Here is a 21523-nt window from a genome sequence, read left to right as displayed (position 1 = left end):
CCGTTTTGTTTCAGGTTCGAAGTGATGAACCCATGTTTCATCGCCTGTAACAATCTTTGACAAGAAATTGTCACCCTCAGCCACATGACGAGCAAGCAATTCCGCACAGATGGTTCTCCTTTGCTCTTTATGGTGTTCGGTTAGACAACGAGGGACCCAGCGGGAACAAACCTTTGAATATCCCAACTGGTGAACAATTGTGACAGCACTACCAACAGAGATGTCAAGTTGAGCACTGAGTTGTTTGATGGTGATCCGTCGATCATCTCGAACGAGTGTGTTCGCACGCTCCGCCATTGCAGGAGTCACAGCTGTGCACGGCCGGCCCGCACGCGGAAGATCAGACAGTCTTGCTTGACCTTGCGGCGATGATGACACACGCTTTGCCCAACGACCCACCGTGCTTTTGTCCACTGCCAGATCACCGTAGACATTCTGCAAGCGCCTATGAATATCTGAGATGCCCTGGTTTTCCGCCAAAAGAAACTCGACCACTGCCCGTTGTTTGCAACGCACATCCATTACAGACGCCATTTTAACAGCTCCGTACAGAGCTGCCACCTGTCGGAAGTCAATGAAACTATACGAGACGAAGCGGGAATGTTTGAAAATATTCCACAAGAAATTTCCCGTTTTTTCAACCAAAATTGGCCGAGAAAAAAAATGTGTTGCATTACTTATTGAACTGCCCTCGTATGTTTCATGATTCTACAACCAATCGATCTCAGTGAAATTGGCCGGTAATGATGTGCATCAGATTTTCTACCCTTTTTATAGATTGCTATGACCTGGCCATTCTTCCTGTCCCATAGAACTTTTCTCTGTTCCAATGATCTCTCTTAGATGATGGGTAAGAATGGTACTATATTTGTAGCATAGGCAGCATATAATCTTACAGGGATACTGTCTGGGCCAGATGCCTTCCTGGCGTCTAAGGATCTTTACTGTTTTACAATCCCAGATACACTAAACACTATATCAGCCATCCTGTGTACCCAGCGGGGTGTGAGGTCAGGGGGACGAGGCAGTGGAGTAACCCTCTTGCTTTCCTTGTGGCACCTTGCCGTACTAGAAAAAGCACTCATCCCAACAGGCTCTTACTGCGAAAAGTATTCGTGTAACCACAGCCATATTATCTCTGTGGCGTTATTACTGCTTCTATTTTCGCACGTTATTCCATCTAGGGCACACGCCCTAAGTCGCCCGATTCCCGGCGGGGTCAGGGATTTTCTCTGCTTCGTGATGACTGGGTGTTGTGTGATGTCCTTAGGTTAGTTAGGTTTAAGTAGTTCTAAGTTCAAGGGGACTGATGACCATAGATGTTAAGTCCCATAGTGCTCAGAGCAATTTGAACCATTTGAACCTAAGTCGCCCGCGTGTATCGTGTACTCGGTAGACGTGAACCAGTCTGCTGTTCCAGACATGTACGCTAGGTGCGTTGCTACAGATTTGTATTCTATGGATGTACCGTGTAACAGAGGCTTTAAATACGAATGGCGTACGCAAAGCTACGTAGCCTATTCTACTATTGTTGTCAACCTAACTGGACGGGTACGCTATTCCAGGGATAACTAACCGGGGAACAAAATGGCGTCGCGTCGTGCAATGTGCGCCGTAATATAGCATGGTTAGCATATTCCAGCGATTGCTATCCCTAGATTTATCACAGGATAGAATAACTGGCCCTGAATGGGCTAAAATAAAACGTTCGTGTTTGATGTCACTATAAAAGACAAACATTATGTATACAAACTCACAAACATGATCCTGATTTTGTATGTGAGAACGATATTGCAGTGTTGAAAATATATTCACATTTTTAGGCAGTAAAGAGCAAATGGTGACCGCACGAAGATAGAAGCTTTTTGGAGCTCAAAACAGAAAAAGAACTAAAGATAAAATCGAAGAAATTAATAAATAGGCTTCTAAGATGAGAAGATGGCTTCACGAAGCAAGGGCATAATTAAGCTCCACTGATACATCTGATACTATGATTTCAGGTATTTCGAACAATTCTTGTAATTTGGACATTCAAGATAATTCGACTGAACAATCGAAGGCTCTAATCCCGTGTGATGGTATACAGCCTTCATCGTTGGTATTTTCTCATCAGGAAGATGACGTTCAGCTGGCATCTGCTGACGTATTGCAGACGGGTAGCAAAGAAAAAAAATGTTCAAATGTGTGTGAAATCTTATTGGACTTAACTGCTAAGGTCATCAGTCCCTAAGCTTACACACTACTTAACCTAAATTATCCTAAGGACAAACACACACACCCATGCCCGAGGGAGGACTCGAACCTCCGCCGGGACCAGCCGCACAGTCTATGACTACAGCGCCTTAGACCACTCGTGGCTAACAAAGACAAAATTACAGATTTAATGAACCCAGGTACATGGCTGTAGAACGAAAAAATTACAGATCAACAAAGGTCATTCTTCAGCGAACAAGCTGTATTACTATATGGTAAGCCGCGCGAGTGGCCGCGCGGTTTGAGGCGTTATGTCACGGACCACACGGCGCCTCCCATCGGAGGTTCGAGTCTTCCATCGGGCATTGGTGTGCGTGTTGTTCTTAGCATAAGTTAACTTAAGTTAGTCTAAGTAGTGTGTAAGTCTATGGACCGATGACCTAAGCATTTTGGTTCCTTAGGAATTCACACACATTTGAACATTTGCTAAATGGTAAACATCCAGGTAACATAGAGTTTAGGTCCACTGAACGCATCTGCAAGCATTTGAAATATCGCATGTGGTTCGGAACAATAGCAAATCAGGAAAATATTGAAACATCCTGGCTTGTTTATTCGAAAACAAAAAGTGCAGTTTACTATACTGTCTGCAATTTACATGGCAGCTCTGTACATCAGCTTTGTGCTGGGAGGGTCTCATTAATTGGAAAAAAGCTTCAGAAAGATTACCTGAGTATGGAATATCACAAACACATAATATTTTATTAAATAAAAAACTCATCTGCAGCAAATGAAATCGTGTCAGGGCATCGATCGCGAGACTGAGAGATAAATAGAAAGAAAAATGGAGACATATTCTGCATGCAGTAATGGACGATGTCATGAATCTTGCCACAGACTATCTGCTGTTCCTTATACACTGAACAGCCAAAGAAATTGGTACATCTGCCTAATATTGTGTAGGGCCCTGCGAGCACACAGAAGTACCGCAACACAATGTGAGATGGACTCGACTGATGTCTGAAGTAGTGATGGAGGGAACTACTGACACAATGAATCCTGCAGGGCTATCCACAAATCCGTAAGAGTAAAGGGGGTGGAGATCTCTTCTGAACAGCACGTTGCAAGACATCCCAAATGTGCTCAGTAATGTTCATGTCTGAGAAGTTTGGTGGTTTGCGGAAATGTTTAAACTCAGACGAGTGTTCCTGGAGCCAGTCTGTAGCAATTATGGACGTGTGGGGTGTCGCATTGTCTTGCTGGAATTGCCCATGTCCTTCGGAATGCCCAATGGACATGAATAGAAGCTGGTGATCAGATAGGATGCTTAAGCGCGTGTTACCTGTTAGAGTCGTATGTAGACGTATCAGAGGTGCCATATCACTCGAACTGCACACGCCCCACGCCATAACAGAGCCCCCACCAGCTTGAACAGTCCCCCTGCTGACATACAAGGTCTGCGGATTCATGAGGTTGTCACTAAACTCGTACACGTCCATGCGCTCGATACAATTTGAAACGAGACTCGTCCGACCAGGCAATGCCGATGTTGCCTGGCCCATGCGAGGCGTAAAGCTTTGTGTCGTGCAGGCATCAAGGGTACATGAATGGACCTTCGGCTCCGAAAGCCCATAATGATGATGATTCGTTGAATGTTTCGCACTCTGACACTTGTTGATGGCCCAGCATTGAAATCTGTAACAATTCCTGATATTCATGTAACACTCGTGAAATGGTCGTACGGGAAAATCCCCACATCGTCGCTACCTCGGAGGTGCTATGTCCCATCGCTCGTGCACCTACTATAACACCACGTTCAAACTCACTTAAATCTTGATAACCTGCCATTGTAACAGCAGCAATTTAACAACTGCGCCATACACTTGTTGCCCTATATAGGCGTTGCCGACCGCGGCGCCGTATTCTGCCTACTTACATATCTCTGTATTTGAATACCCAAGCCTATACCAGTTGATTTGGCGCTTTCAGACACGTACCCAGCTCATACAATTATAGTTGGTGGTAATTTTAATTTACCCTCGATATGTTGACGAAAGTACATGTTTAAATCCGGAGGTACACATAAAACTTCACCCGAATTTCTGCTTAACAAATTCTATGAAAATTATTTCGAACATTTAGTTCATGAGCCCACTTCGAATCAAGTACGTTAGGAAGGCAAACGAGGGGACAGTAAGATTCTGAATAAATCTTGAAAATAATAAATGAAAGAAATCAGTCAAATATTTTATGAAATGATATGTGTAAAAGAAATAAGTAGATCAGAAAACGTTCTACGTGCCTTTGAATGATGTTCGAAATCATGAACAGAAAATGAGGTGCTCCAAACGTTTCCCTTTTTTTTTATTTCATACTTTTAGACAAATCATTACACAAAAAGTTTGACATTCTTTTCAAAAATTTTGAATGCTTTACTTTTACAGACTATTTAGATTAATTGAAACGCTTCGACTTAACACTGACTGCTGATGAGTTACGTTCGCAACAACAAATATCTGTAAAATTTCTTGGTTCATTGTAATTTATTAGTAATTTAATGTGTGTGATATACTGGGATAGGTGTGAAGATCAAGTTCTTTGGCAAGACCTTAAAAATATACTTAGCGATGCAGTGTAAACAGTATACACAAAACTTAGCATACAGAATTATAACTGAGTCAGTAAAAATAGAAGAACGGACCAGAATAATTTTTTTAACAATACCGGTACATAAATTTTATTCAATTCAGTGATATATAGTAGATATAAGGTAAGTTTTAAAATTCATTACATTTCGTTTCCATTTTTCCATTTACATAGTTATTGTTTTAATTGCATTGCATTAACAAATTCGTTTTTAATTGCATTGCATTAGCAAATTCGTTTTAATTGCACTGCATTTGCAAATTTGCTTTTAATTGCATTACATTTGCACTGCACGAGAGTCAAGCAGGTGCAAGGCAAATGCAGACTGGATTTCTGGTTAGTAATCCTAAAACCTTTTTCATTTGTATTTAAATTTTTGTCGAATTTGTGTCATGGTGACTGACTTGACCATTTTTAATTATAAGTTTTTGGCAGCAATAAATGTGAACAATATTTTTCTAATGTACTGGAAAACACGAAGACATAGAATTGGCAATTGATTATGTACTTATTATTGATTTGATGTAAGAAGGGTAATTGTTGCTTTTGCTTTCACTTTAACTACTCCCAGTGAGGGCACTGATGTAGCACTGAACCCAAACAAACACTGCACTCGACACTGAAAGAGAACTTCGAATGCAGGACCTTTTCCTAACACGTAATCATGAACTGTAATGCTACCCTTACACCACAGCTAGCAACTGTTTACTGTAATCCATCTGTGTACTTACGTTGGTATTTAGCGTAGTTAGTCATGTAGTAGTCATTCCTCTGCATTTATTGGCTGTTAAAAGTTCTTGATCATTTAAACAACATTCATATTTAATTTATTGATGAGACAGCCGAATGCTCCTCTGTTCATTCACGTGTATTCGAAGAATTTGTCTGGTGATCTTCGTAACTGATGATATTTATGAAATTCTCCATGGACATTCCTTCCTTTGTAAATTTCATGCACAGCATTCCTTACGCGTTATTTTCTTAAGTAAACCTAATTCTGTAGCCTTACTCTCCAGCTGCAGTATTCTACAGGTTAGGGACACCGTTTTTTAGAAACAGCTGGTTGGCTCTAAGCAGCCATCTTGTAGCGCGACATGGTCGCTCGTGTGCAGGATACCCAAGCTTTTTTCCCAATGCTGTGGCTTGACGCTCGAGTGTCGCGTATCAAGAAGTTACTCGCTCTCGCTCGCTTCTGTCGCTCATGTAGGACATGGCCCTGTGAGAGAACGAGTGAGAGAGACAGAGAGAGAGAGAGAGAGAGAGAGAGAGAGAGAGGGAGAGAGAAAGTCTGCAGAGTAGTAGTATAACCCTTTTATTACAGATTAAGTACTTGTGTGTGTGTGTGTGTGTGTGTGAAAAAGTGAAAGAAGTTTAAAAAAATCATAAGCAAAAAAAATTGTTTTATTTATTAAAAAAGCATAAACAGAAAAAATACTTGTATATTTATTTATTCATAGGTAATGAATGAGTGCCCTGTAAGTATGCATCTATTCACCAAGTGCGTTTTGTAAATAGAATAGTCTTTTAAGTTTTTTTCACCTTTCGCTAGGCATGCAAGTCAGATTAGTTTTGAAGTGTATATACATGTACGTAGCTCACAGTCCATCAGTATTATTATTGTAAAAATTTTTAGTATTGGGACTGTGGAAATTCGTTACTAAGTGTACACAGTCCATCAGAATTATTGTAAAAGCTATGCTACTGCGACTGTGGAAAAGAGTTGTAGTAAAAGTATCTCCGCGTTAATTTTTAGAGGTGATTTATATAACTGGAAGAATTGTGAACATTCTCATCCAGTACTGCTGAGAAAAAAAATTGTAAAAGATATTCTCGACCAGTCTCACTGTTGTAGTATGTAAATTAAAAATACCTCTGTATTGGAATATCAGAGTCAAATTGTACCTCAAGAACTGTATTGTACCACAAGAATTGAACTTTAATCTCAAGAACTGAATTTTATTTGTGTGAACTGAATAAAGGAAAAAAAATTCGTTACCGTATGTCTCAGCTGTTGTTATTTACAAAAGCAACCTATCCCCTGTTTAATTATGTATCTATATATAAAGGCTGTTCAGGTCACAAATGAGATTAGTTTTTCTGAAGATGAGTGCTATTAAGGCGGTGGACTATCTGTAACATTCAACATCATCTTGCACCATCGGTCGGAGCCTAGTAACAGCCAGATTAAGGAGTTAACATTCCGTGCATAGGTTGCCATAAACACCATAACACAAACAGCTGCATTTGGAGTGGTGTCGTGTCTGGGAACTGCTAGTGAGTGGCTTCGTATAGTGTTCAGTGATGAATCGCAATTCTTCAATACCACAGAGGACCATTGTCGGTGACCTTGGGAGAGGTCACATTCTCCCATTGTTCTGGAGAGTCACAGCGCTGCTACTCTCAGCGTCACGGTGTAGGGAGGCATCGCGTGTGACTTCAGGTCACTTGTGTTAGTGATTGAGAAGACTCTGAGGCATGAAGATATGTCACTCATTCTGTGTCCTCATGTGTTACCTCTCATGCGACTGTACTGCCATTTTCCAACAGAACACTGCACATCCACACACAGTATGTGTCTCTATTGACTGTCTGCGTGATTTTGTTGTACTCCCATGGCCAGCAAGATACTCAGCTCTGCCCCAATAATAGAACATGTGTGGGACCACCTCAGACGTCAACTCCATCTCAGTGCCAGTATCGGGGATATGAAGGATCAATTACAGTAGTTGTGGGCCCACTTGCCTCAGAAGATGATACAACAGCTTTATAACACTCTTCCCAGTTGACTCAGTAGTGCATGCATCCAAGCCAGAGAAGCTGCAACGTCATAGTGATAAGTGGGCTCATCCTGCCAAATTCTTTTTAAATGTGCCTTTAGTTTTTAATATAGTTCTGTTTCCTTTCCTCTACTTCCTCTGGGCGCTTAACATTTTTTGTCAGGTAGTGAACATCAGTCGAGCCCTTCTAGCATTCAGTCATCCACACGAACAGAGTAAGACCTTGTTGAAGTTCAGTTAATTCCACGAATAGTGTCCGTCAACTTATTAGGATGAGTACATTGTTTACAAATGGGGTATGATCTACAAGACAGCAAACCATTCTTTCAGTAAGTTAGTGATAGTTTTGACGTGCTCAGCCAGCGAAAGGAAGGTTTAATGGTAGAACATACTCTTATTTACGTGTAACTAGCTGAAACATTACATAGTTCCGAAGTATCAGCCCGACAGGGACGTATATTGCAGTAATTCTAAAAAAGTCTAGGGTTAAAGCTGCTGAAGAGCTCAATTTTCTTAAGTGCAAAAGTAAAGAATTGGGTCTTGGAGCGGCGTTTACTCACAGTGTTCCACAAAAAAATGTGTGCAATGGTATAGATGGGCAGACGGGGCTGGAATGGACGGAGAATATCCAGATGATGCTCTGAGTTAATGTCAGAGTCCAATTATCACTCAACGACGGACGTTACCTACGTCATTACAATCCGTATTTAATTTCTGACAGCGAAAGAATCGCTCATCACTGTGTGAATAGCATCGTCATTCCTGTACCCCACACAGGCTGAGCTGTTTCTGCTGCACTTACGCCTCTATTAAGTCAAAAGTGAACTAAACATCGTAACTGTTAGATTTTCCATTTGACGCTCCGCTTTGTAACGCTTAAACAACACTCCTCATAACCCTCAAAATATGCAGCATTCAAAACGTCACACAAGTACCAACTAAACCTTTTTGGGTTATATTTTGCCTGCAGTTGTACATTACACGCTTCTATATTCCTCTTGTCTTATGCTGCGTAAGTAATGACCACACAGTTGTTGTTTCTTCATAGTGTGCAGTCGGTTTAGCGAAGATATTTCACGTGGAAATGAAACAACTGTAATTAATAATTTTATGTTTGCCATAGTTATTACCTTGGCGAATGCTAGCTAGTGTCTGCTGCATTGAGAAGAAACTCTGGAGTAGCAATTATTCTTATCTCGACTGAAAGCCACGAACACTTTTGGAGAAACGTTTTCGGAATGTTTTGCTTTTACTGGCGAGTTATAAAGTGGGGTAAATTGTCATTACACTTGTGTCATACTGATTCTTGTAGCACGTGTTCCTGTTGTAATAGCACAAGCTTGGATAAGGCAGATATTTGATACAATGCTTTAGGATTTGTCATGTTTTGGAAATTTCATCAAACGTTCTACTATGTCTGTCAGGGCATAATGCGAGCTCAGGAATAGTTTTTTTTGTTACCGAGCATTCTATACTACATACAGTGAATTAAGAACTGAAGTTTAATTAAAAACTGGGTTTGACAGATGTTGGAACCATGTGAACTATTACTACAGAATAATGTAGTTACTGACAATCTAATAGCCTATAATGTGGGATTTATCGTTCAATACGCTAAAAAATGCTCGAGGTAGAAGCTAAAGTTGTTGTTATTGTTTTTGGGGAAGGAGACCAGACAGCGAGGTCATCGGTCTCATCGGATTAGGGAGGGATGGGGAAAGAAGTCGGCCGTGCCCTTATAGAGGAACCATCCCGGCATTTGCCTGGACTGATTTAGGGAAATCACAGAAAACCTAAATCAGGATGGCCGGGCGCGGGATTGAACCCTCGTCCTCCCGAATACGAGTCCAGTGTCTAACCACTGCGCCACCTCGCTCGGTTTAGAAGCTAAAGTGCAAACATATAGACCTTGTAATAGGATGGGGCAGCTGCTGAGTAGAAACAGATTATACACATATCACACTCAAATTTTAATGGGAAACAACGTTAATACTACATAATACTCATATTTATTTATAAATACTTTATGATTTTTTTGTGGGGAAAGGGACAATGACTTTTCCTGCTCCCACTATTCTGGTGAATCTGTCAACCGATTTTCAAGAAATACATATTTATTCAGAGTTCTTGATAGATGTGCTCTAGTTGTAAAGTTCTCTGTACAAAATTTGAGTAGTTTTACAGAATTTTGCGAAAAAATAGTACTTGAGAAATTTTAATCTTGTAAAAAAATTAATCACCAAGTTTCCAAAAAATAATTAACGCTACTTTGAACAGCTACTCAAGAGTTTTAGATAAAATGTTATTGACATTTTTTTCCGCAGATAAAAGTTTAAGTGGAACCCAACTTTCGAGAAATATACATTTTTCTCAGAGATCTTGGCAGATATGCTGTTGTTCTATAGCTCTCTGTACAGAATTGGAAGACTTGTGCAGAATTTTGCGAAGAAAACAACAGTACTCAGAAAAATTTTGATCTTGTAAAAAAAATTATTTGCCAGTTCACGAAGAAAACTTGCTATCAAAATTCTGAATAACTCCCCAAGAGGTCTTCAGAAAACCCTAAAAATATTTTTTCTGCAGATAAAAGTTGACGAAATGATTTCAATAATGAGGACTATTTTTACCACTTCTGAAGTTAGAACCTGACTGTCGAGAAATATACATCTTCTCCAGAGTTCTTGACAGATATGCAGTAGTTCCTGAGTTCTTTGTACAAAATTATGATCCCAATTAGGAATAGCTGAATATCTATGAAGCTGGCACCTGACTTTCGAGGAATAGACATTTTTCAGGGTTCTTGATAGGTATATTGAGTTTTTAGAATTTTCTGTATAAAATTTGAATATTTCTGCACAATTTCGGAAAAAGCATGCAGAAAATCTTAATTATTTTTTGTGCACATAATGGTTTAGGAAATAATTGTAATAATGAGAGACACATTTTTACGACATACAACAGTTACGATCACAGTTCGGGATAACACCCCAAGATTTCTACCGCAAATGGTCATTTAACCCCTTCCCTTTCCTTTTCTTTCCCTCCCCGCCCCCACCCTCCACCATCAATGTACATATAATACCATAGCTGAGGATTCCCCGTGATGTCTGTTCTTTCGGACACCACTCGTTAATATAATTCAACAGTTTAATGGCTCAATTAACAGGTTACAGCTGTCCTCTCTTTTATTTCTTCTTTTCAATTTCTCTAATGCTATTGGTATGCAAATATGAATGATTATGTAAAGCTACTTCAGTGTATTTCGTGACTACTGTGCTATTCATGTCTTTATCTTTGTTATTTTACGCAGGTTGTGAATGTAACTGGATTTGAGTGGCGTGTGTATTCTTATTGTTCTGATAGTATTTCATTAGTATTAACCATCACCTGTTCATACACCTCAGACAATACACTCACTCTTCCCACAGCAACATACAACTATACGTTTTTAACTTTGAATGCGTATAGATAATATATATATATATATATATATATATATATATATATATATATATATATATATTCATTGCTATCTACTTTTTGCATACATATTATATACGATTTGTAATTATCTAAACTTCCCAAACACGCTTTTCACTAACAGTGTAGAAGTCATTATACACCACTGCCATCTAATATTGAAAATATGCAAGTAACCTTTTACAGTTAGCTTTTTAATTAATGTTATTAAAAAATGAACATTTGTTACTCGATGTTGTATGATGACCATTTAATGAAAATTACTTTTGCAATGCTAAAATGTTATGTGTCATAACCGCCATGTATGTGTCATCTGGCGGTCTTATTTCCTGAAGGCTTGTGTGAGTGCTTTCTAATCAGTTTGCACTTACATGTCATGATATTAAGGATGGCAAGAGACTATCTTTCTATATATGAGTATGTTAAACCAATTTTCTCAGTCGTTTTGAGCTTGTGGCTCCCCTGACCAACTACCTTGTTTCTGTGGGTTCCCTGTAGGATGTCTTGTAAAAACTGAAATAATAAATAAAAAAGAGCTATGAATAAAGTACTCCTCAAGTCAGTGTGACACTTGATCTCGCTTCTTGTTACACAACTCGTCAGATCTTGACACCCAATGAGATGCAGCTAGCCTCATTTCCTTCCCCACACAATGATCTTAACTGTACTTGGTTCTAATGAGAGCAACTGCCGAAAACCCACTCTAGCAAAGATAAGAGGTTACAAAAGGAACTAATTCCTTCAGAACATTCTTGCTCAAGCTTGGAAACTCTTTCCTTACTGAGTACCAAAATATTTGCAGTCATTTATGAAAACTTCAGTTGTGGTGAAAATCTGATGAAAATTCTGTCAGCCCTTTCTCTTCTGCAGTACTGAGCTCAGAAGGAGAATCATCACGGAAATGATTTTGAACCCGCTGAAAGCTGTCTCAGTTTTCAGGTGTTTTTCCCAATAAACATGAAACTCAGATAAATGTCCTTCAATTATAGAAAAAATACCTGTGGTACGGTGTGTCTCTTTGTCGTTTATAAAATACTGCAAACATGGAAAGTAGTGAGTTTCTCCCCTGTCGTTAATTTTGCTCTTTCAAAGAAGCAGCTTCTTTCTGAAGGCCGAAAATTCGTAGTAAGCTGAATAGAAAGAATTTCACTTCCTTGGAGAGACTTATTCAGTGAGCTCAAATTCTCAGATATATCAAATAAGTATGCGACCGTTTATAGAAAGACAGTGTCTAAGAAGTACTTAAAAGACCTTCTTTTGCCCAGCATAGTGCAGCATCTCGAAGTGACATGGACTCAACAAGTCGTTGGAAGTTCCCTGCAGAAATATTGAACCACGCTGCTCGTATAGCGTCCATAATTGCTGGAGTGTTGCTGGTGCGTTATTTTGTGCACGAATTGACCTCTCTATTATGTCCCATGAATGTTCGATGGGATTCATCTTGGGCGATCTAAGTGGCCAAATCATTCGCTCAAACTGTCCAGAATGTTCTTCAAACCAATCGCAAACCATTGTGGCCTGGTGATATGGCGCATAGTCAACCATAAATGTTCCATTGTTATTCGGTGTTCCGGCGTAACATGAAGCGCCGGCACGTCCACCTGAATGATACAGCTGAGAAGGCTGTGAGACGACGTCAGCCAATAGAACGATGACTAGGACGACACCACGACAGGAGCTGCACCTTTACGAAGAGAATATAAGCGCCGCTCCAGCTAGCCCCGGCCGTACTAGGAGACCCGCACTAGAAGAGCCGCGCTAGAAGACGAGCCGTCATCGTAACTCTCAGTCGTGACTTATGTTTTGCTTGCATGGAAATTGTGAATATCAAAAGACATTGATTATTTGCATGTCGCCAATTGCTTGCGACACCTGTTTGTGAAAACACAAAGTTAACGTACTGCCAATTCAGTTTACTGTAATTAACTATATTAATAAGATTTGCGTGAGTGTTGTCTAGCTATTCGAGAAAACAGCATCCTAGGCACCCTATATTAGACGAGTGGGCAGGATCCCAAATTTGGGAACATGAAGACCATGAATAGCTGCAAATGGTCTCCAAGTAGCCAACATAAGGTAAAGGCGCCAAATTTCGTCTCGGTGCCTAATTTCGTCCCCCTAAGGCTCTCTGTTCTGCCGGAAGGGGCGCCATCGCTGATATTTTTCGTTATTTGTGCTCATGGCCACCAGTTAATTGTGAACGTTACATGCGCCCAGTCCTCTGCGTGGCCGTTTGAGAAAACGTATTCTAATTTGTCAAAAGATGAAAAGGTGAGTTGTGGAAATACTATTTGTAAATGCTCTATTCGAGTTGTTATAATGTGTTTATTTAGTTGTGTTTGACATATCTGTTTAGGGTAAGCAATAAAGTGAATGTTCTGAGCGTTTTGCCGTGTTTGGTTTACTTCAAGTAGTGTAAGAAGCCGCCATCCTGGCAAGTTGGATGTTCCTATTTTCGTCCCCCCACCCCTATCTGTCCCTAAATTCGTCCAGGGGATGAAATTTAGAACATACTTTTTCATTTTGTTTCAGATGCCGCTTAAGAAGAAGTGGGACAGAGAGGCGATGAAATCGGCAATAACTGTGGTGAGAAACAAGGAAATGGGATACACAGCTGCGAGTAAGACATTTAGTATGCCTAGGGCAACTCTCAATGATTATATTAAGAAAGGAGAAGGTAAAAGTGCTGAAGAGTTAATTGAAAAAGCGATTGTTGGAAAACCATTTTTTTTCGCGTTAGTTAGAGGCTCAGTTAATGTCTTATTGTAAGGACACGGAGAAAAATGGCCTTACTCCAAATGATCTTAGGCGAATGGCCTTTCAGCTTGCTATACGTAATAATGTTGCTCACCCATTTTCAGTTTGGCAAACGCCGCAATCCTTGTCGCTAGCTAGGGCAGAAGGTTTCAACGAGGAAAGTGTTGAGCTCTTTTTCTCTATTTTGAAGCCCGAGTTGGAGAAAATACAATTTAATTCACTTAAAGTGTTCAACGTGCGGGCTTTAAAATAACTACGCACGCTCCGACTCAGAGCTGGAATATTAAAAGTTTTGGCTGGTTTCGTTGTCTAGGGGCTGCGATACGTAGCTGCCGCATTACAGGCCAAATACTGCTGTCTACAGTATACCATAAGAGTACACAGATGAATCGAATGGTCGAAGGTTTCTATCACTCGGAAATTGCCAATTATGAATGAAATTTATAAATTCATGAATGAAAGATTGCAATTAAATAAAATCTGCAGGTACTATCTTAACGACTTTAAATGATGAGTACGATAGTAGAAGTACTTTTGAGAATGCGGTATATTTCTGCCAAATACTTGTTGGTGCCGATGGTCCAGCAATTAAATAAAATATAAGTTAAATAACAGCCGGCCGATGTGGCCGTGCGGTTCTAGGCGCTTCAGTCTGGAACCGCGTGACCGCTACGGTCGCAGGTTCGAATCCTGCCTCGGGCATGGATGTGTGTGATGTCCTTAGGTTTGTTAGGTTTAACTACTTCTAAGTTCTAGGGGACTGATGACCACAGACGTCAAGTCCCATAGTGTTCAGAGGCATTTGAGCCAGCCAGTTAAATAAGAGGGAAGCAATAGATTCCTACTTCACATAATTAGTTGTGAACAACTACACAGCTCGCGAGATATTCACTTCCAAACGCGTACTACGTCTTCGCTGTAGAGATCACGGAAATCTCACAACTTCACAAGTCGGCACTCTGAAGTATTTCTATCTCTCGCGACCACGCGCAAACCGCTCCACACTCCAAGTCTGTCCGCCGACTCCGCGTCCGTCGCGTCCAGCACTTCCCGTGTCGTGTCCCGAACTGCCCTGTGTCCTCTCCGGAAACCGATGCTTCTCCCCATCCTCTATTCTATACGTCGCTCTTACAAGGGAACCTCCCCATCGCACCCCCCCCCCCCTCAGATTTAGTTATATGTTGGCACAGGGATAGGCCTTGAAAAACTGAACACAGATCAATCGAGAAAACAGGAAGAAGTTGTGTGGAACTATGAAAAAACAAGCAAAATATACAAACTGAGTAGTCCATGCACAAGGTATGCAACAACAAGGAGAGTGTGAGCTTCGGATCGCCGTGGTCCCGTGGTTAGCGTGAGCAGCTGCGGAATGACAGGTCCTTGGTTCAAGTCTTCCCTCGAGTGAAAAGTTTAATTTTTTATTTTCAGAAAATTATCAAAGTTCAGGCACTCAAACATAATCAACTTCGCTCTCCAAAATTCCAGGACATGTTCAGATTTGCTTGGACATATGCAGGATTTGACGGTCTACACACGGAAACATTTGAAAACGTAAAAAAACATATGTTTTGACAGAGCACAGGGAAAACTGTGCGACTGTGAAACTGTTGCATTCATTTGTTGCAGTTTATGTGACAAACTCATATGTTTTTATCACTTTTTTGGGCGTGATTATCACATCCACAAGAAAACCTAAATCGGGCAAGGTAGAAGAATCTTTTTACCCATTCGCCAAGTGTACAAGTTAGGTGGGTCGACAACATATTCCTGTCATGTGACGCACATGCCGTCACCAGTGTCGTATAGAATATATCAGACGTGTTTTCCTGTGGGGGAATCGGTTGACCTATGACCTTGCGATCAAATGTTTTCGGTTCCTATTGTAGAGGCACATCCTTTCGTCTACTAATCGCACGGTTTTGCGGTGCGGTCGCAAAACACAGACACTAAACTTATTACAGTGAACAGAGACGTCAATGAATGAACGGACAGATCGTAACTATGCGAAAATAAAGAAAGTAAAATTTTCTCTCGAGGGAAGACTCGAACTAAGGACCTCTCGTTCCGCAGCTGCTCACTCTAACCACGGGATCACGGCGCTCCTCAGCGCACATTGTCCTTGATGTTGCCCATGTTGCTCATGGACTACTCAGTTTGTATATTTTGCTTGTTTTTTCATAGTTCCACACAACTTCCTCCTGTTTTCTCGATTGATCTGTGTTCAGTTTTTCAAGGCCTATCCACTGTGCCAACTTATAACTAAATCTGAGGGGGGTGCGATGGGGAGCTTCCCTTGTTAGTAACGGGCGCCGCGATTGGCTAGAGCGCTCCCTCAGTGTCTCTAGGCCAACGTATCCACACAAACAAAATGAAACACATTCGAAATACTGAATTTACATTTAAATAACTTGAAATTAAATAAATATTCCTACGGCTGGATCATAAACACGCTCTAACACACATTGTTAGATACATAAGCAAATTATATAAACATATATCAAAGGAATAGAACAAAAGGTAGGCCAGTAGCCCAATGTATCTGTGCTTTCTAAAACACAGTAAATATTTAACCAATTTCTTCATGAATAATATATATTGGATATAAACAAAGACATAGATGAATAAATATCTTTACAAGCATGCTGCTACCCTTTCTTCATTTAACTGTGGAGAACTTATGGCCTGACGCGATCGATAGTAAGGGACCAGTTTGATCTCCAATAACTCATGTACTATTTAAGTTACATGCCTGTAATTTATACCAATTTAGGTTTACAGTAATAGCTTTCTAAAGACACGTAGATCAACGAAATCAGATGAAACGTTTAGATTTTGGAAATTCGTTGCTGGGTGGTACTTGTATAACTTATCGTCAGATATTAAACTTTAAACTAATAAATATATTGAAAATCTGATTACACCATCAGAATCGTGCAAATAGTGGTAATGTACATGTTTCTTTTTGAGGTATCATGATTCATCTGGCTACTATTAATTTCTATAAGAACTGTGAAATGTCTGCCATTAAGGTTCCGCAAATTCCACCATCTTTGGCACTCCCAGCGTGTCTCTTTCATTGACACAGCATCACAATGGAATTCCCAGCCACGCGGCTGGACCATGCACTGGGGGTACCCCACTCGTCCGGCTAATGTTCGGCACCACATGTTTGCTGCTGGGCCCCAGCAGGCTGAGCGGCCCATGCGGCCACGCTTACTTCGATTTTAGAATATCTTCAGGGTGCCACAACTCACCTGTTACCTCACAATGTAATTTGCATAAAGTCTCATTTATTACGTAACATAATGTCAAAAGACTGTATGACACATATAATCACAGGATAAGTTACTTAAATGTATCATTCATTATAAGGCTAAAGGCGAAAGACAATCCTTGAAATGACAGCATACATCCTCAGCCGATGATGAATCATGGTAGCAGAAGGACTGCCTTAAGAAACTGAAACTTGCTTCTGTGAATGGGACAACTTTCAAGCATTGACCATTTTGGTGGAAACTTCGAGTACTGATTAGCCCAAAAGTGTACTCGAGGAGGAGTTGCAACCAACTACGAGAGGACTTCAAAAATAAGTTTCACATGCTTTTCCACCCTAAGACCACTGCGCAACAAGAGTGGTGCATTATTAGAAGAGTGTACATGTTCTGCGTTCCCTACAGAGAAAAAAAAAATGGTTCAAATGGTTCTGAGCACTATGGGACTCAACTGCTGAGGTCATTAGTCCCCTAGAACTTAGAACTAGTTAAACCTAACTAACCTAATGACATCACAAACGTCCATGCCCGAGGCAGGATTCGAACCCGCGACCGTAGCGGTCTCGCGGTTCCAGGCTGCAGCGCCTTTAACCGCACGGCCACTTCGGCCGGCCCCTACAGAGACAGTGCTGTAACAGTAAGGTTAACTAGTGCATCACAGTGTGCGAATAAAATGGTGCAGCAATTAGATATTGGATATAAACAAAGACATAGATGAATAAATATATTTATAAGCATGCTGCTACCGTTTTTTCGTGTAACTGTGGAGTACTTATAGTCTGACGCGATCGATAGTAACCAGCCACTTTGACCTCCAATATCTCATGTACTATTCAATTTACATGCCTGTAATTCATACCAATGCGGGTTAACACTAATAGCTTTCTAAAGACATAGCGATTGACAAAATCGGATGAAGCGTTTATATTTTGGAAATTCGTTGCTGGGTGTTACTTGTATAATTTACATTCATATACTAAACTTTAAACTAATAAAGATATTGAAAATCTGATAACACCATCAGAATCGGCGTGCAGATAATAGCAATGAACATGTTTCTTTTTGAGGTATCATGATTCATCTAGCTACAATTAATTTCTATACTAACTGTGAAATGTCTGCCATTAAGGTTTCACAAAGTCCGCCATCTTTGGCACTCCCGGCATAGACATCGCCTTCATCGACACAAAGCACCGTCCTCGTCACAGCGGAATTTCCAGCCACGTGGCTGGACCATGTGCTGGGGCTACCCCTCTCGTCTGGCTAACGTATGGCACCACGTGTTTGCTGCCGGGCCCCGACTGGCCGAGCGGCCGCCCCAACTCCGAACATATGTTTCCAGGGCGCCACAACTCGCCCGTTACCTCTAGAGATGGGTCAAACTCGTTCATTCCAGTGAACTACTTCATTCATTTCACTCTTTGCCGTGAAGCGTTCAAATGAAGTAGTTCATTCGTGAAGTACGGAAGCCTGTCGAAGTTGCACAGTTCGCCGCTCAGCCGCTGCTACGCTCGCTTCGCCTCGCTCGTACAATGAAGCTTCGTAATACTTCATAATTTTACCAACAGATGGCCGAACTATGCAGTAACGTGCACGCAACGTTTTACGCTCTTACAGCGTCTGAGTTAACTTACATAGAGCATGGTCGAAGGGGACAAAGGAAAGATAAACAGAGAAGCCTGTCACATATAAGGAAGGTATTACATTTAATCTTGCTCGAAATTTTCTCATGAAGCGTCCAAAAAAGTCTTTATCTGCCAAATGAAATATTATTTGTTGTATTCATGAACTGAAAAATAGGGCTACCAACGAAATGCAGTCCAATTTTATGTTCCTTGTAAAATTTAATCCAAAATAGAATGAGTATGTTTACCACTGTCACAGTCTATATACCTACGTTAAGTAATTATTCAGAAGTTTTCCTGTATATTTTATTTTTGTTGAGAATAATAACCCTCCAGATTTAAAACGTAAACTGTCACCTGTAGTCACTGGTACGATTTCAGGTGAAATCCATCTTTCAGTGTTATTAAGAAACCTTTTATTTTCATGTTGGCTCTTCGTTTGTATCTTTAATATTCATTTGTCTCCAAGCGCTGCCAACGGTAGGCTACCCGTATACGCGAAGTTTAACTGCACAAATAGTCACTGGTAATGATGTCAACACTGCAGGAAGCAGCTGACGCTGCTTTTCCCTCGCCCCTCACGTCCCCAACTCCTCGTAAACCTATCGTTCCCCACAAACACCGCGCGATTCGTCGACAGGCAGTAGAGGGAGGACTGAAGTGAAGGGAGAATGAGTGACGTAGCGCCGACGTTGCGGGAGAGGGAGAGGGGAAGAGAGTGAGTGAACTAGAAAAACGTGTGGAGTGTGCTATCTGTGAAGAGTTTGAAGTATCAGTTCATTGAAATTGAGTGGTTAGTTCACACTTCACTGGAGTGAAGCGTTCATTTGAACGACTCATTCACGAGCTCCCCATCACTAGTTACCTCACTAACGTAGATGAAACCGGCGTCAAAGTGGTACAACACAAAGTAAGAAAGATTGTTGCTGGGAAAGGGAAGAAGTCTGTGCACAAACTGTCGTCTGCAGAGAGATGTGCACTAGTGACAGTTGTTTCGCGCATGTCAGCATCAGGTACATTTGTGCCTCCCCTTATGATTTTTCAAAGAAAGCTGATAAAGAACGAACTCGTCGATGGAGCTCCACCTGGGTCAATAATGGCGTTGCCATAGTCTGCTTGCCTCCTCACTCCAATTCAAAACTGCAGCCTCTCGATGTGTCGTTCAGGTTTCCTTTTAAAACATTTTATGAGCAAGTAATAGAAAATTGGCTGTCTAACCATCCTGACAGGATTGTTGGTAACCTGCAGATTGCACAGCTGTTCAGTGAAGCCTATGAAAAGGCAGCGGTTGTAAAAACTGCCTTGAATCGTTTTAAGAAAACTGGGACTCTGCCTTAAAACCCAAATGTGTTTGTCCCAGAAGACTTTTCGGCGATTGCTGACGCCTCCTCATCTGCTGACCCACATACAAAAAATAAACCCTCAACAAGCACAGCTATACAGCCGGCCTTTCCAGCCCCTCAACCTTCAAGCAGCACATAGATGCCCCAGTTAACAGCAGTTAGCCTAAGAGATAACGCAGGGGTGCCTGTTAGCCATTCATTTTCATCTAAGCAACGAGGCAGTGCTTCTCTTATAACAAACTCACCGTATAAGATGAAACTCCAACAATCTCAAGAGAAAACCAGTCGTAATGTGAGAAAACGGTTAGATCAAATTCCGAAGACACTGCCAGACACGGTAAAGTTACCATTAAAAAAGAAAACAAAAATGGAAATATCCAGTGACTTTGATGACGACTGCTATGTCCCATACCAAGATTCAAGTGGCCGGCACGGTAACTCAGCGTGTTCGGTCAGAGGGTTAGCTGCCCTCTGAAATAAAAAAAAAGCTGAGTTAACGGATCAACGACGAACTGAAACGGGTGTCTTGCGATGTCCGCCCCGAGCAGATACAACAAACGAAAACGAACAAAATGAGATTAAAAAAAAAGTGGAAGCGAGAATAATGAAGATGATGCAGAGTGCCCCATTCACCTAAAACGCTTTTCTCAAGAGAATCATGGTAGAAAAATGGGTACGTTGCACTCAATGTTCCGTGTGGCAACACGAAATGTGCTGAGGAAAAAAAAAATAAAAGATATTTGCGACTCTTGTTTGGAAGGGTGTAAAAAACAATCGTACAGTTTCTGATCAATATTTTTTGTACCAAAAATGAACGTTTGTAACCTGTATCTAATATAAATAAATATTGTAATGCGTCTTTATTATTATTACCTTGTTTTTAAACTGTTAATACCTCTTTTACAAGACGTGTTAGTAGGGGACGAAAATAGGACCACTTTCTCAAGTTTGGTAAAAGCACATTGCTTTTGAAGTTGTTTTTGGTAAAGATAACAAATCGTTTCTGATATATTTTGAGCTAAATACCATGTGTAAGCTTAGTTGGTGACGTTGTATAAATTTTTGGGAATAATTTATTTAAAGATATGGTATTCAGAGGCCGAAAACAGACTGGGAGACGAAATTTGGCGCCTTTACCTTAACCATCTCCAGATAACGATCGGTTCAGTTGGACTAGAGGAACCAGTCATCCCATTTAAACACAGCCCACAGCATTACGGAGCCACCACCAGCTTGCACAGTGTCTTGTTGAGAACTTGGGTTCATGGCTTCGCGTCGTATGCGCCACACACTAACCCTACCATTAGCTCTTACCGACTGAAATCAGGATTCATCTGCCCAGACCACGGCATACCAGTCGTCTAGGATCCAATTGCCTTTGCCACGAGACCAGGAGAGGTGGTGCAGGCGATGCAATTCTGTTAGTAAAG

This window comes from Schistocerca nitens, chromosome 3 (assembly GCF_023898315.1).
Source record: "Schistocerca nitens isolate TAMUIC-IGC-003100 chromosome 3, iqSchNite1.1, whole genome shotgun sequence".
Classification (NCBI taxonomy): domain Eukaryota; kingdom Metazoa; phylum Arthropoda; class Insecta; order Orthoptera; family Acrididae; genus Schistocerca; species Schistocerca nitens.
The sequence above is the reverse complement of the archived record's forward strand: the minus strand, read 5'-3'. Positions refer to the sequence as shown.